The 14,891-nt window shown below is 43.9% G+C and overlaps 1 long non-coding RNA gene across 3 annotated transcripts in view; it reads right to left on the minus strand.

The window, feature by feature from the left end:
- LOC147580699 (uncharacterized) overlaps nucleotides 1-14,891 on the minus strand; it is a 47,542-nt gene that overhangs the window by 12,799 nt on the left and 19,852 nt on the right. The window contains exon 1 of one of the 3 annotated variants that reach the window (XR_015251023.1): nucleotides 5,746-5,882. The exons of the other annotated variants lie outside the window; for them this stretch is intronic. This is a non-coding gene — a long non-coding RNA (uncharacterized LOC147580699). Of the gene's footprint in view, nucleotides 1-5,745; nucleotides 5,883-14,891 lie in introns of those variants that run through there. 3 annotated transcript variants of the gene reach the window in all.

Genomic DNA, 14,891 nt, shown 5'->3' on the forward strand with positions numbered 1-14,891 from the left:
ACATAACACTGATTTATCCTTGAAGAACTGGTCAACTTCAAGTCCAAGGAAGCCCCCAACAGAAACACTTCCTTGAAGAGGGAGATCCACCAGTGCCCTATTAAATCTGTCTTTATACCCACCCATCCATACGTAGGTCTCCCATAATTAAATCAAGAGACTTAGGAATCAGTCTAACCGCTATCTACAACTTCTAAATGAATTCCTTAAGTGGTCTTTGCAGGAAAGGGTGGGGCTTTTGAAAACGAACAGTTAGAGTGAAGCGGCCTCACCTTAGTTATAAGCCGGGGAGCAAAAGCGGGTTTAGGCTGTGTGTCAACACCAACCGTTGTTTCTATTAGGGTACAATTTTCACGATATTTTTGAAGAATGTAAAAGAAGGTGAGTTGGAACATGCAATTCTAATTCCTTTTAGGGCTTATCACTCTTCAAACATTCAACAGCCACCCTTAATACCATTACCTCTGGGACAACATTTGAGTAGGCCCCCTCAATCTAACAACAAGAGACGGCGAGAGAAAGACTGCAGTTTAAAAGCCTGGTTAAAGATTAACACAAACAGTAATAAGAAGGTTCTTTAGGAAAGAATCAGAACAGCTGCAGCTGAATCCCGCTACCTGCTGAGGGTTGCTAAGCAACTTGGGCCTACCACTGCCCCAAGGGTATTTTACTTTACAATTAGGATTTTTGAAGGGGGAAGTGGGGGAGGAGGGGGGCGATTCCTAGTGAAACTGATGTAGAAGAGCCATATATACAGATACATGTTGTTGTGTTATTTTTTTAAATAGGAAAATGGTGTCACTCCATCCTTTCAAAGGTAGAATACTCCAGATAAAAGCAGATTTTCTTTTTTCGTATGTAACTGACAAAAATCTAGCAATAACATGGAGTTTTAAAAGTGACATTTTGACTCTAAGGGAGGAATTATTTGCAATTTGTTTTGAACAGAAGCTTAGTTCATGTCAGATGTGAACCTCCAGACAATCATTAGTTTAAACTGCCTGCTATGTGTTTAAAAATTTCAGTCAATTTAGAAGCTGATCTGAATTGCAAATGTGATGGTAATAAGCCATTAGGGAACTGCATATCTATTTTTTTTTTTTTTGCACTTACAACCCCCTGCTTTAAGGAGCTCCAACTATACTGAAATATGAAAATATCATTTTAATCATGCACACTGTCGACAAACATGGAAAGGCCAGAGACTCAGAAGTGGGAAAGTGGCATTGGAGGCTGAAAACAAGAAACTGGACAAGAAAGAAGAAACAGATATAACCTTTACTTTAAATTATATACAGTAGTAAGATTTTCCAAAAAACAAATATTCGGTTTTGTTGGTAATGCAACACACGTCCCCAAGGCCAGCATCTGGATAAAATTTATTTTCTTTGGATTTTGGAATGACAGAACGTTAGCTAGCCCAAACCTTTTATGAGGTCGCTTGGGAAATCAAGAGAAGAGCTTCTATGGTCGGATTTCAGCTTGCGGTATAAATAATGAATTTTCTTTTCTTTTTTTTTTTAATTTTTTTTTCAACGTTTATTTATTTTTGGGACTGAGAGAGACAGAGCATGAACGGGGGAGGGGCAGAGAGAGAGGGAGACACAGAATCGGAAACACGCTCCAGGCTCTGAGCCATCAGCCCAGAGCCCGACGCGGGGCTCGAACTCACGGGCCGCGAGATCGTGACCTGGCTGAAGTCGGACGCTCAACCGACTGCGCCACCCAGGCGCCCCTAAATAATGAATTTTCAAGGGTGTTTGTCAATGAAAATTCTTCTTTCAACAGCCTATTTCAGTTTTTGAAAACACTATGGGTTTCGGCAGTCCCCAAGCCACCAGTACCAGGAGGCATTTGATTCGCACAAAGATGTTCCGGTTCAGAAGCTTACGTGTTAGCACAAAAATGGGATGAGGAAAAATTTCATTCCATCCTTAGATCTTCCCACTGGCAGCTACATATTTAATTGAACAGAGACTGGAATTGGGGGAAAAAGAGGTGACCTCCCCATGTTTTCAGTGAATAAGACCCATTTTCTGCATTCTTAATTGCCTGTTTTATTTTATTTTTTTTTTAATTTTTTTTTAACGTTTATTTTTGAGACAGAGAGAGACAGAGCATGAACGGGGGAGGGTCAGAGAGAGAGAGGGAGACACAGAATCGGAAACAGGCTTCAGGCTCTGAGTGGTCAGCACAGAGCCCGACGCGGGGCTCGAACTCACATACCGCGAGATCGTGACCTGAGCCAAAGTCGGACGCTTAACCGACTGAGCCACCCAGGTGCCCCATTAATTGCCTGTTTTAAAAACCATTTGATTCCCAAGCTAAGAAGACCATTGCAACGGGAAGGCTGATAACTGATCAACCAGCCATGTGAAATCACTTAGCATATTTCCGCTAGCCTCTACACAAACCTATTTCTACCCCTCTGAATTCACTAAAATTTGGCACTTGGCTTCAGTTCAACTGTATTAATAGGACCCCAGAAGTTTCATCTCTGCCACTTGCGAAAATCTTTGGGAAATATGGAAACTTATGAGTAATGCATTCATGACATGTTTTCCCTCCACAAAAGTTAAATATTGGCTAAGATAAAGATAAAGTGTAACATCATTGGTAAATATAGCACAACATGATAGAATTTGAGACCCAGGGGAAAGATCTTAGTTAGAATTTAACCCCAGTGAGCCTTCATCATCCGGAAGGTCAGGGCTCTGGCCAATCCCAGTGTTTGTTTATACCCTGGAGAATGAGGGACAAGAGCAGGAACTCTGGGAGGTCAGTTACACTGGGGAAAAAGGAACCCCCCCCCCCAAGTGTCAGCTTTCTGGCCACGTCTGGACTCCACAAAAATAAAGATTTTTAGCAAGAAAAAAAAAAACAGTCTCAAAAATAGCAGCCCTTCTTTTCCATACGGCATCACTTCGGTTGGTTTTACATTATGCCTCTCTGAAGCATCATTAGAACAGGGAGAGGCTCCAGCTATGTGTAAGCCAGAAATGTGAAATAGAAATGAAGCCAATCATGCATATGAATGAGGAAGGTGAACCTGAGTCAGAGAAGGGGTTTTCCTGAGTGCCACGCATCTCTTCTTTCTTCACTCACACATTCCCTCACTCAACAAGCATTTCCCGAGCCTCCTTGGTGGGAGCAGAATCGTGCTACGCGCGCCAGGGAAATAGGGATGAATTTAGGTGACGGGTCCTGCACACCTGGAAGTGGCCAAGAGCAACACAGCCGGCAGGTGAATAAATACGCTAAAAGATGGAGGTGACAAGTGTCCGGAGACGAGGTGCTAGGAGGGAGGCATAGGTGGGTCCGTGTCACAACAGCGTCAGTAGTAACCGTGGCTGCAGAATCCGAAAGCCTGAAGGCGCAGATGTTCTCTGCATCTGAGACAGACTGGGCAACTTCGTCTTCTCCACAAGGCTGTGTTAAATGTCCCCAGCTCTCTGAAACCTCCACCTCACCACGCTTCCCCTCCGTGGCAACAAATGAGCTCAATTCCCACCCCGCAGAGAACGCGGAATCCATCAGCTGGAAACCCACTCCGCTTCCCGCCACCAGCCTACGCACCCGACGGCATCCAAAGCCATCAACACTCCCTTCCCCTCTTCCCTCCCACGGCCCCTGGTCCCGAGCATTCCAAAAAGCCAAGGCATACGTCTCGGCTTTAGATCCCATCAACCGACGACCTTTCTCCTCAAGAGACCATATTGATTCCTTCCCTGATCCTGTCCTGCAACTTCAAATGCTCCTCTTTGCTGCCTAATACTCACCGGTATTTAAAAGTACCCAAGTCTCGGGGCGCCTGGGTGGCTCAGTCAAGCGGGCATCGGACTTCAGCTCGGGTCAGGATCTCACGACTCGTGGGTTCGAGCCCCGCACCAGGCTCTGTGCTGACAGCTGGAAGCCTGGAGCCCGCTTCGGATTCTGTGTCTCCCTCTCTCTCTGCTCCTCCCCCACTCGCCCTCTGTCTCTCTCTCCTCCGAAAATAAATAAATGTTAAAAAAAAAAAAGTGCACAAGTCTCTACTATCTTAACAGCAACAGAAACAAAAACTCCCTCAAAAAATCTCTTCCTACAGATCCCGTACGCTTTGCTCTCTCTTCCATGATCACCCTTCGTCGCATGTATTCTTTTCAATCAAGTCAATTAAACTTAAATAAAACTTAAAGCTCCATTCCTCAGTGGCACTAGCCACATCTCAAGCGGCTGCGACCGTAGAGAGGAGAGTGTGAAGGTAGAACCTCTCCACCGTCGTGTAAGTTCCACAGCCAGAGTTTGCCTTCTTTCCATCCATCCCGTCCTTCTTGAGCCAAACTACACTGGCCACTTTCTCAGCGCTGACATGACACGCTTACCCCGTCTCTACTCAACTCACAGCAACATGACCTGTCCCCGCTCCTGCACCGAGGCTGCCGTTGCCAATGTCCTTCACCCCTCGTGCGACTCAAAACCAGACGTGTGTCCTAGATCTCCGCTGCCCTGACCAATCAGTAGCTATCAGATACCAAGGACAGCTATTTACAATTGTCTCATTTCTGATTGGACCCCACACTCTGGCTTTTCTCTCACCTCTTTGCCTACCCTTTCCCGGTCTTCGTTCACGGACTTTGCTTGCTCTGCACAACACGGAAATGCCTTTGTTCGTCGCTGCTGCCTCAGGGGCTCTACTCTCTTACCCTTCCAGTTATTCCTCACCCCCTTCCAGCTCCTTCAGTGACCGTCCATACCCTCATTACTTCCACACGGAGACTCTCCTGCCCCTCTCTGTCTCCTCTCTGGCAAGCTCAAACAACACCTAAGAGCCCTTAATGTTCCATGGGCTCTGTACGGTGGGCACTCTCCCTCAGCTTGGGTCCTTGACTGGAGTACCATCACCACACCCAACCGCTTAACCTTGCTTATCCTCAAGATGTCATTTCTGATGTTATTTTTCTGAGGAAGCCTTCCCGATCCTACAAGTCTAGGTTAGGGGCCCTACCGTTCTGATCTCTTTTGTTGAACAGTAACAATACCTCAAACATAACGGCTTATACCCTCCATCTGTTTGGCCCAGGACTTTGTGGGCCAAGAATTCAAGAAGGGCTCAGCTGGATAGTGCCCACTCAGGAACTTTCCCATGGTTGCAGTCAGAAAGTGGCTGTTGCTAGAATTATCAGCGGGGATGCAACCATTAGGGAGGGGGTGGCCAGGTATCTCTTATGCTCTCCAAAAAGTCTCAAGAGCTCTCCCTGTGGTGTCTCTGCCTGAGCTAGTTTGAGTTTCCTCACAGCACAGAGGCCTTGGGACAAATGGACCACTTACACAAAGACTAAAGACCTCAAGGGGAGAAGTTCCAGCAAGCAAGGTGGAATCCACGATGCCCCTCCTGGCCTCACCTCAGGACTCACACAACATCACCTCCCCACATTCTACTGGCTACAGCAAGTCATAAGCCAGCCCAGACTCAAGGGGGGAGAAGCACAGATGTCTGACCCTTAATGCAGAGAGTATTAAGGTCACACAGTAGATGAGCAAGCGAGATGGGAGGACACTGTTGCTGCTTTTGAAAATGTAATCTGCCACACTTGTGTACATTTCTTCTGCAACGCTCAGAATTCTTACCGGAGTATTAAACACACATGCTACTGTAATTGTTTGTCTACGTGTATTTCTAGTCAGTACTATTATGCACCATCATTTGAGACTTGAGGACACTGAGGCTCAGAAGAATGAGGTAAATTGGCAGAGATCACCTACCCGGTAAGTGAAATCGCGGAGTCTGGACTGGAGCTCAAGACTTCGGGAGCATTCTGTCCGAGTTACACTCTTCTCTACACATCTCGATCCACTTCTCAACCTTTGGAATGTAACACCTACGTTCACACTCCACCTCTAATAGAATCAGATGATCATTAAATTCGAGGGGCACGGTTTTACTGAGCTGGGTACCCGGAGGCTCCCTGCTGTTTGGGAGGATGTATAGTGTGGTCACAGCGAACCAAAGGCCATACGTCGGCCAAAGCTGCCATACTCCGGAATAGGCTCGTCTAAGACATCCACTTCTGGATGAATCCACACACGGAGTGCATTAATAGACAGAACTATCTTGTACACGTTTCTCTATCTCCATTTCTACCGTAACATCACATTTGTAAGTGCCTGGAGTCTGGGAGCTCTCTGAGCCTCCACTTGCCCAGGGGAGCATGAGGGCTTCTCATTCTTTGTCTAGTACACCTCCTGCTACAATTTTAGGATTCCTAGGGTCACAGAAACGGATTTTCTTGGAGACCTGCTTGTTGCCCTACCCGGAGCTGGTAGCAGCTCAGACGCATCTCTCAACCCAATCTCAGAAACCACAGATGTCAGGAAAGTGGGCTCGCTGCCTTGAGCTCTCCGGCAGGGTCTCACTGCAACTTACGAAGCAAACTCTCCGTCATAGCCACCCTGTCACCTCCCTACCAGGGGGGCCACTCGGATGCTCATCTCTAGAACTCCAAAGTTCCACAACGTAGAACCAAAAGAAGTATCTTCTTGATTAAATTAAGATGAGAGTTATAGCCATAGCTTGGGTTAGTACAGCCAGGAAAAGGTAATTTATCTCTTCCCGAAGGGATTTATTTCCTCCTTCCGCCCCTTCCTCCTTAGATTTTTTTTAACTCACTACTAAAGTGTAGGTGACACACAACATTATGTGAGTTTCAAGCGCACAACACAGTGTGCAGCACAATTCTCCAAGTTTACCACGACAAGTGTAGTCACCACGCGATGTTATTACGGTGTTACTCACTGTATTCCCTGTGCTGTAGTTTTCGTCAACGTGACCTACTTGCTTAATAACTGGCAGTCTGTACCTCTTAACCTCCTGCACCTATTTCACCCATCCCCCACCCCCACCAACCTCCCCTCTGGCAATCATTAGTTGGATCTCTGTATGTAAGGGTCTACTCTGTTTATTTTATTCCACATACAAGTGAAATCATATACAGTAAAACCTTGGATTGAGAGTATCTTGTTCCATGAGTGTTCTGCAAGATGAGCAAGCATTTCTGATACGCTTTAACTTGATAAACGAGCGATGTCTGGCACTACGAGTCGTACGTGATGCTGAAAGTCACACAATCACACCTGAGCCACTGATTATCCTCTCTCTCTCTCTCTCTCTCTCTCTCTCTCTCTCTCTCCCTCTCTCTCTCTGCGGGATTGTGGGTGATCATCTCCCACGCTCGGATGCTCGGTCTCAGGCCGAGGTGTTTGGCAGAAATCAGTGATTTTTCAGGACGTTGGAAGGTGCCCCAACTGGCACTAGTGTAGTTTTTGTTACTTTCAAGCACCTGTGGACAGTCCTTTGCTTTCCCAGAAAAGTGAGCTTAGGAACCCTTTGCTTCCTTCTAGGTCAGGCTGCCTGCAGATAGAGACCCTTTCCTCTGCTGCCTCATTGCCAGTTACATTAAATACAGTATATGACGAGAGTTTATTAATACTGCACTGTAGTCAACATCCATGTGAGCATATAAAATGGCCCTCATGCAGAAGAAGATTCCATTGAGCCAAGGGGTAGCAGTGATTCTGTTAGTGATAACGAAAGTCGTCCTACACAATAACCCTCCTCTCTCGTTTCCCTCACACTAGTCACAAAGGTTTTCAAAGGTAAGGGCAAGTTCGTTGGTTGATTTTTCTTTATATTTTGTATATTTTTTATTATTTTGTGTTACATTACAGTACTGTAATCATTTTTATATATATACTTTTTTGGGTTGTGGAATGAATCAACTGAGTTTCCAGTATTTCTTATGGGGAAATATGCTTTGATATATAAGTGCCTTGGATTAGAAGCATGTTTTCAGAACGAATTATGCTCACAAACCAAGGTTTTACTGCATTTGTCTTTCTCTGACTTACTTCACTCACCCCATGCCTTAGAATTCTTAGCCTCTTCCGCTCCAGACACGTATCTATTGTTGAAGAATCTCCTCTCCCTAGTCCTAATGCCTAACTTATCTACCCTCCCAGGATTAATCACTGCCCAGGAATTTGGACAATGCGAAGTATAAACCATAGTCCAAAGAGACAATCACACGCATAATAATACAAACTCGCTATTTAAAAATATATATTTACCCACATCACTCCCATTATGTTGGCTACTATAAAACAAAACAAAATAACAAATACTGATGAGGACATGGAGAAATTGGAACCCTTGAGTGCTGTTGGTGCTGATGCAAAATGGCTCAGCCACTATGGAGAAGAAAGCATGAAAATGCCTCAACTATTTAGAAATAGAATTAGCATCTCATCCAGCAGTTCTACTTCTGAATATATACCCCAAAGAACTGAAAGCCAGGGCTCAAAGATATTTTTGTACTCCTGTTCATAGCAACTTGTTCACGATAGGTAGAAACAACCAAGCTCCATCGACGGACGGAAAACAAAATGTGATATGTACACACCACATGAATAGACCTTGAGGACACTATGGAGATAGATGGTGGTGAAGTTGTCAAACGTTGTACATATATTTCATACCACTGAGCTGTGCACTTAAAAATAGTTGTGATGGAAAAAAATACTTAAGACAGTAAATTTTTATGTTGTGTGCATACTGCCACAATTTACACACACACACACACACACACACACACACCCAAATACAGAGAGAGTTCTGGGCTTAGAACTGGGCTAAGCATTTTGATTGAGTTGCTTCCTATAATCCTCACAACAACCCCAAGATTCATTACTATTATCACCATTTCACACATGTGGAAAGTGAAGCTTTAAGTGATTACGCAAATACGAAGCGGATGCCCAGGATGCAAACCCAGGTCCCCTAGCGTGAAACCCCACAATACCACCATTACGTTCTATCACTTCGTGACCCAGACTGGTGTTATCTAATGTCGTTTTGTTATACTGGGCACACCAAGACCTTAGCCATTCAAATTGGCAAGGTCACTCTGTAACCTTGGACGAGTAGCAGGGCATTTAGAATTATCTATCATTTCTGTCTCTCAACGAGTATAGTTTTTGTGAATCATGGTGATTCAAACCCACAATATATTTTTGGATATGATGAGTGTTCATAATTTTTATTGAGGACATGCCACATTTTAAGGTTGCCTCAGATATTCTACACATTTATTACAACATTGCTATATGGTGATATCCTTATTTTCATTCATAAGGTAATGGAACTAAAGCTTTGTACAGTTAAGCAACTAAGTAAGTCACATAAGTAGTAAAAACGTGAGTTGAATTTTATTTTTTTAATTAAAATTGTTTCCCACTAAGTCATAGTTGCCTGACAATCAATGCACACATAAGCACCTTACTTTCCTATTCTGAAATCCGGCCTTGGCCTCGAGTAACCTTTCGTATATTAATAGAGTCTTGTTATCTTTAATGTGATATTGTAGGTTTTGAAAAACACCCTTCAAAGAAAATATTTTCATCTGTTATTGTACCAGTGGATTTAGCAAGCTGGACTAATGAACTCTTGGTTTTGACATTTTTTAAATCTCTAATTCTATTCTGCAACTGCATTGAGAGGGCCCGTCAGAAAGATCGAGAAAGAGATTGGACATAATTAATAGTCTAATTCAGAGAGGCAAGAAGTTTCCTTATAACTTCAATGTCCCACTGCAGCCCCATCGGTCTTGCCTTAGAAATCCAGCCTCTTAAATCTCACTTTTCACATAACATACTCATGACAGCATTTATTATTAATGATCATCTGTGAGTTATGAAGGATAAAGTCATGTGAATGGAATCCAAACGTCAAACAACAGCCTCTCAGAAGCAAGTGAACCTCATCCAACTGTAGCAGAGCTTTGGGAATGAGCTAACAAGTTAGTGCTGGGGAAAACACTCTGCTTCAGCTAGTGATTTTGTCTCCAAGAACCGCCATCAACAACATAAACGGAAGACAGAAGGAAACAAACGGTCACGGTATTAAGAAGCCGCCACGGTCAGTCTCGCAATAGGTCACCTGGATGTAGAACCCTGAACTTCTAATCAGAGGTATTCTGCAGGCTTGGAAGCAGGCACATTTCTCCATCTAACATTTTGTGGCTCCTTGGTGTTGGCAAAGCCAGTCGGGTTTGTGAGGGGTCAAATGTGTTGCCCTCCTGTCAGACTTTCCAGGGCGGGTAAAAGTCAATAATTTTCATCTTAATCCTGAGGGCACAGTGTGTTCAAGTTGGAAATCTACTCCATATGTTCGTGATATTATTTCACAGGAGTCCTTAAAAGGTTTCTTCAGGGGAGCTCTGTGAGATTTCCAAATCTCCCTGGCTGTAGGGGTTTGTTTGAACCATTAAAATTATAAATGAGAATATCGGTTAAAACACACACACACAGAGCGACCCTTATTGGGAATATAGTATATACCAGACGCTTCCACGGGCAGTATCGCATTTAAATTCTCACCACCAGCCAGTGAGTTGGATGGCACGGTCCCCATTTTTCAGACACTGAGACACAGATGGATAAATGACTTCCTCAAATGTGTCCAGCTGGTATATGACCTCAGTTGGACAGATCTGACTCCAAAACTCATATCCTGTTACTACATCACATTGCTCCCAAACCAAGTTTCTTTTTAGATCTGTGAAATGATAGGTATTCTGTTCAAAATATGGAATATGCCCTTGTTTAGAAGGAAATGAAGCCGGGCAACATGTTTTCTGCTACCTAGCCAATGTCTCAGCTGACCTCGCCAGCTGCAGTGATATCATAACATTAGTACCCTCTGCAGAAAGAGCTCTTTATGTGGGCCCTTTAAAACTGTACATCAGTCATTCTGAGAAAGTCGAGCAGCTTGAATTCATGCCCGTCAGGGTTTGGGGTTGTGTTTTTTTTTTTTTTTTTTGGCCCATCACTTATGCCCCTTTCTTTTTTGTTTTTGTTTTTATTTTTTTTTTAACGTTTATTTTTGAGACAGAGACAGAGCATGAACGGGGGAGGGCCAGAGAGAGAGGGAGGCACAGAATCCGAAACAGTCTCCAGGCTGTGAGCTGTCAGCACAGAGCCTGACGCGGGGCTCGAACTCACGGACCGCGAGATCATGATCTGAGCCAAAGTGGGACGCTTAACCGACTGAGCCACCCAGGCGCCCCGCGCCCCTTTCTTTTTGAACTGAACTTGTCAAATCATTTTTGCAAGTATTCAGTATGTTGCCACCCATTGAGTCCTTTCTAGAATGTAAATTTGCCACGAAACTAGAACATGCTCATTTTAATAACATTCAGTCGATTTAAAATTAAAATAAAAAGATGATGCTAAATGATCAAAATGGCAAGACAAAAATCACCAGAGCTGAGAGGACATCCTCTGACCCGCCAGCTCCACAGCTGTTTGCTTACTGAAGTTTCTCTGTTGGTCTGTTCTCTTAAGAAAGTGCAAATTTGACTCATTTTTTTAAAAGTTTATTTATTTGTTGCACACGTGCACGCACACGCCAGCAGGGGAGGGGCAGAGAAAGAGAGAATCTCAAGCAGGTTCCGTGCTGTCAGTGCAGAGCCTGACTCGGGGATCAAACTCATGAACGGTAAGATAACAACCTGAGCTGAAATCAAGAGTCAGACGCTTAACTGACTGAGCCACCCAGGCGCCCCTTGAAGATACAAAGTCTGTCGCAAACCTCTGTGTAATCAAACACAGTGTTACCCATGAATTCTCAAAGAAGAATAAAAAATAGGGAAATGAAAACACTAAAAAGAAGCAAAACATCGTGTTTCTGTTCGTACTCTGTGCCAACTCTGTCAGGTGTTCTCATGGAGCATCTCTTTCCTGCTACAATCTTAATAAAGTGGATGTTATTCTCAGTTTATAGACAAAGCATCTGAGGCCTGCACAAGGTCATATATCTTGCCCAAGGTTACATCAGGAGTCAATGGAAAACGCAGACTCAGAAGTAAGCTCTAACTCCCAAACCCACTCCTTTTCCATTTTATTAAACTGCCACCTTTCATTTTAAAATACACACGGAAGTAGTCACTTAACTATATTTCCATCTCCGGATAACTATTGTGGAGAATTCTTACAGAGTCACTCATACAGCAGAACTTGCCGAGTAAACACGTTTTTAATGATGATGACCGAAGCCTGCTCATGCAGTCATTTACACAGGTGAGGTGATCATTAGAGTCCTCCCCTGTTTAAACAAGGTTTCCATTCATTTAAGGAATAGAACATGGCAGGATGCATGTTAGGAAGAGATAAGACATGCCCGGAGCCAACATCCGACGGGGTGAGGCAGAGGCCCAGGTTGTGAGGGGGAAGACAGTATGCAAAATGTATTTTATCTCAAAGAAGCATATGCCTTGAGGTTCTTTCATTGAAAGCATGAAAGTTCCAAGGAAAAAAAAATTACAGAGCCCTGCCCTTATTTTCCTCATCAACACATAGTGATTTATCTTCCTAACCTTATACCCTAAATAGAAAAACATTAATAAAATAACTGCAAATAACTCTTCCAAATAAGTTAGTAAAATATCATCCATTTAACCACCATGGTGTCATTAATATTAAATAACGTCACACAGATCATTTCAATCGGTGATCACAGAAGTAAAATACACTGGCACACTATATGACTTTGCATTTTCCTTTTATAAGAAAGAAGCACCCATTAAAACACACACACACACACACACACACACACACACACACACACACACACACAAAACAGAAGGACATAAAACTGACATTTAAAAAAAACAGGTGGTCCCAGATTCCGTGAAACCTCTCACACTCCTGGCACCATTCCCTCTCCTGTCCATTTGGATTCCAATGGTCAGGAAGGTTAGGAAGGTAAATCCTTTCCCCCAAAGATGCCACAGTCTGGCTTTCTGCGCAAACTGAACCCAAATCCGTTGCCACAGGGTGGCAGTCAGTGGGGAAAGGCTTTGTGCCTCCTAATTCTTGATTTTCTCACTCCCTTGGAATGTGCTCCTTCCACGAAGCAGGACAAGTGAAATCCTATCCAAGACCATCATCCTTGCCTCGCACGGGGTTCGCCTCCCCTCTCTGACACGAACTGGGAGAGCAGATTAGCTCAAGCTGGTCTCCCCCAGGAAGGAGACTCAAAGCCCTAGCTCCTTCTCAGGGGCCATGCTTTTCTTCTTGTCCGCCCACGCCTAAGACAATTGGTTCGTTCCTCTTACTCCTAAGTCTCTACCGCAAGCAGCTCTGGCTGCCTCGAAGGTCATTCTGCTGTTCAGCTGGATTGGGGTCAGTGCATTCACCATGATGTGCGGTGGGGGTTGTCCCGGCCCCTGCCAGCACAGTGGTGTTACAAGAAGCATTAATTTATCATCTGGCAGGGAGCAACAGTCCCGACTGCGGCATGGAAACTCGTATCATTTGATTTAATGAGGAGATTTTCTAAGTAGCGCTGTTATAACCGCCTGGAAAACTCAGGACTAAGGTCTCTGGGATTGCTGTTCCACAGACACCTTCACTTCATGCTCTCTCCCTGGGTGTCTCACAGAACATCCTAAAGTCCTTTGCACGGATTTAATTTGGTTTTTGTTTTTGTTGGTTTTTTAAAATTTTTTAATGTTTTATTTTTGAGAGAGTGAAAGCAAGGAGGGACAGAAAGAGGGGTGAACAGAAGATCAGAAGCAGCCTCTGAGCTGACAGCACAGAGCCGGAGGCAGGGCTCGAACTCACAAACCATGAGATCATGATCCGAGCCGATGTCGGACACTCAACCGAGCCACCCAGGCGCCCCTGCATGGATTTAATTTGAAACAATGACAAATGATATTTATTTCTCCAAATATGCTTTCAATGCCATGTGTCAACTTAGAGCATGCAAATCCATGCACCTAAAAGATTATTGGGAAGAAAAATGTTGAAGGACATTGTATCATTCTACCAGTCTATACAAGAGTTTCTTAGCATTGGATATATATATATAAGCATCCTCTATGAATCTTCAAAAAAATTACAGCTGTGCTGGTCCTAGGTTGCCTCTGCCCCCCCTCCCCACCCCTTCGATCAGACTGCTTTGCAAGATTTTTCCATGATTCTGCTGCAACAGTATTATAAGGGTTACCTCTGAGGCTTTAAGAGGAATATGGATAATAAAACAGATAACCTTCACCATCTCTATGGTTTGAGTAACTTAAAGGGGTATAATCTTAAAGGAATTTTACAGCATCTGTGAAATTGGTCCATATTCTAACTAAGTATGCCTTACCTACTGGAGCCCAGTCTAAGAATTCCAGGAGGTAACTGGATGGGATAAACATCCATGTAAATACGAAGATTGCTATTAGGACCTGCCCTGATCCTAACCTTTCTATGACCCTGTGATTAAATAATTTGCCTTTTTTGATAAGAGTGCTATTCCCTCAGAGATTATTGCTTTAGTTAGGCTGGAATCTGCCAGGTTGTAAAAATCAGACAGGCTTAAGCTTTCTCAAATGATGGATATGTATTGTGAGGCCCCACGAGACAGCAAAGAAATGCCAAACACGACCTAGGCAATGCACACCAAAGATTACAAACAGATTGCTATTCGTATTAAAGGGTGGAATAGGTGTTGTCTTGACGACTCTTGAATTCATCGCCTTAGAAAAGGATGGAACTGTGGTCCAGTCAGGAAACCAGAAATTTCTTCAGGTATTTCAAGTATGAGGAATTTAATAGAAGAACTGGTTTCACAAATGATGAAAGAGGTGAGAAGCCCGTGAGGGATGGTTGTGCTCATTAAAAACAGCTAAAATCTGCTCTCATCCTGCGGGCCGGAGAGACAAAGGGAGAAGACAGCATTACCAGACTCCACAGAGGGCAGCCACGTGAAGGAAAATGGAACCATGGAAGGAAAGTCTGACTATCAAAGAAGGTGCTCTCAGGCAGAGCTAGAATCATGAAGATGATATAGTCTCTGCCTGAGA

The sequence above is a fragment of the Puma concolor genome, chromosome B2 (genome assembly GCF_028749965.1).
Source record: "Puma concolor isolate L17-30 chromosome B2, mPumCon1.1.hap2, whole genome shotgun sequence".
Lineage (NCBI taxonomy): Eukaryota > Metazoa > Chordata > Mammalia > Carnivora > Felidae > Puma > Puma concolor.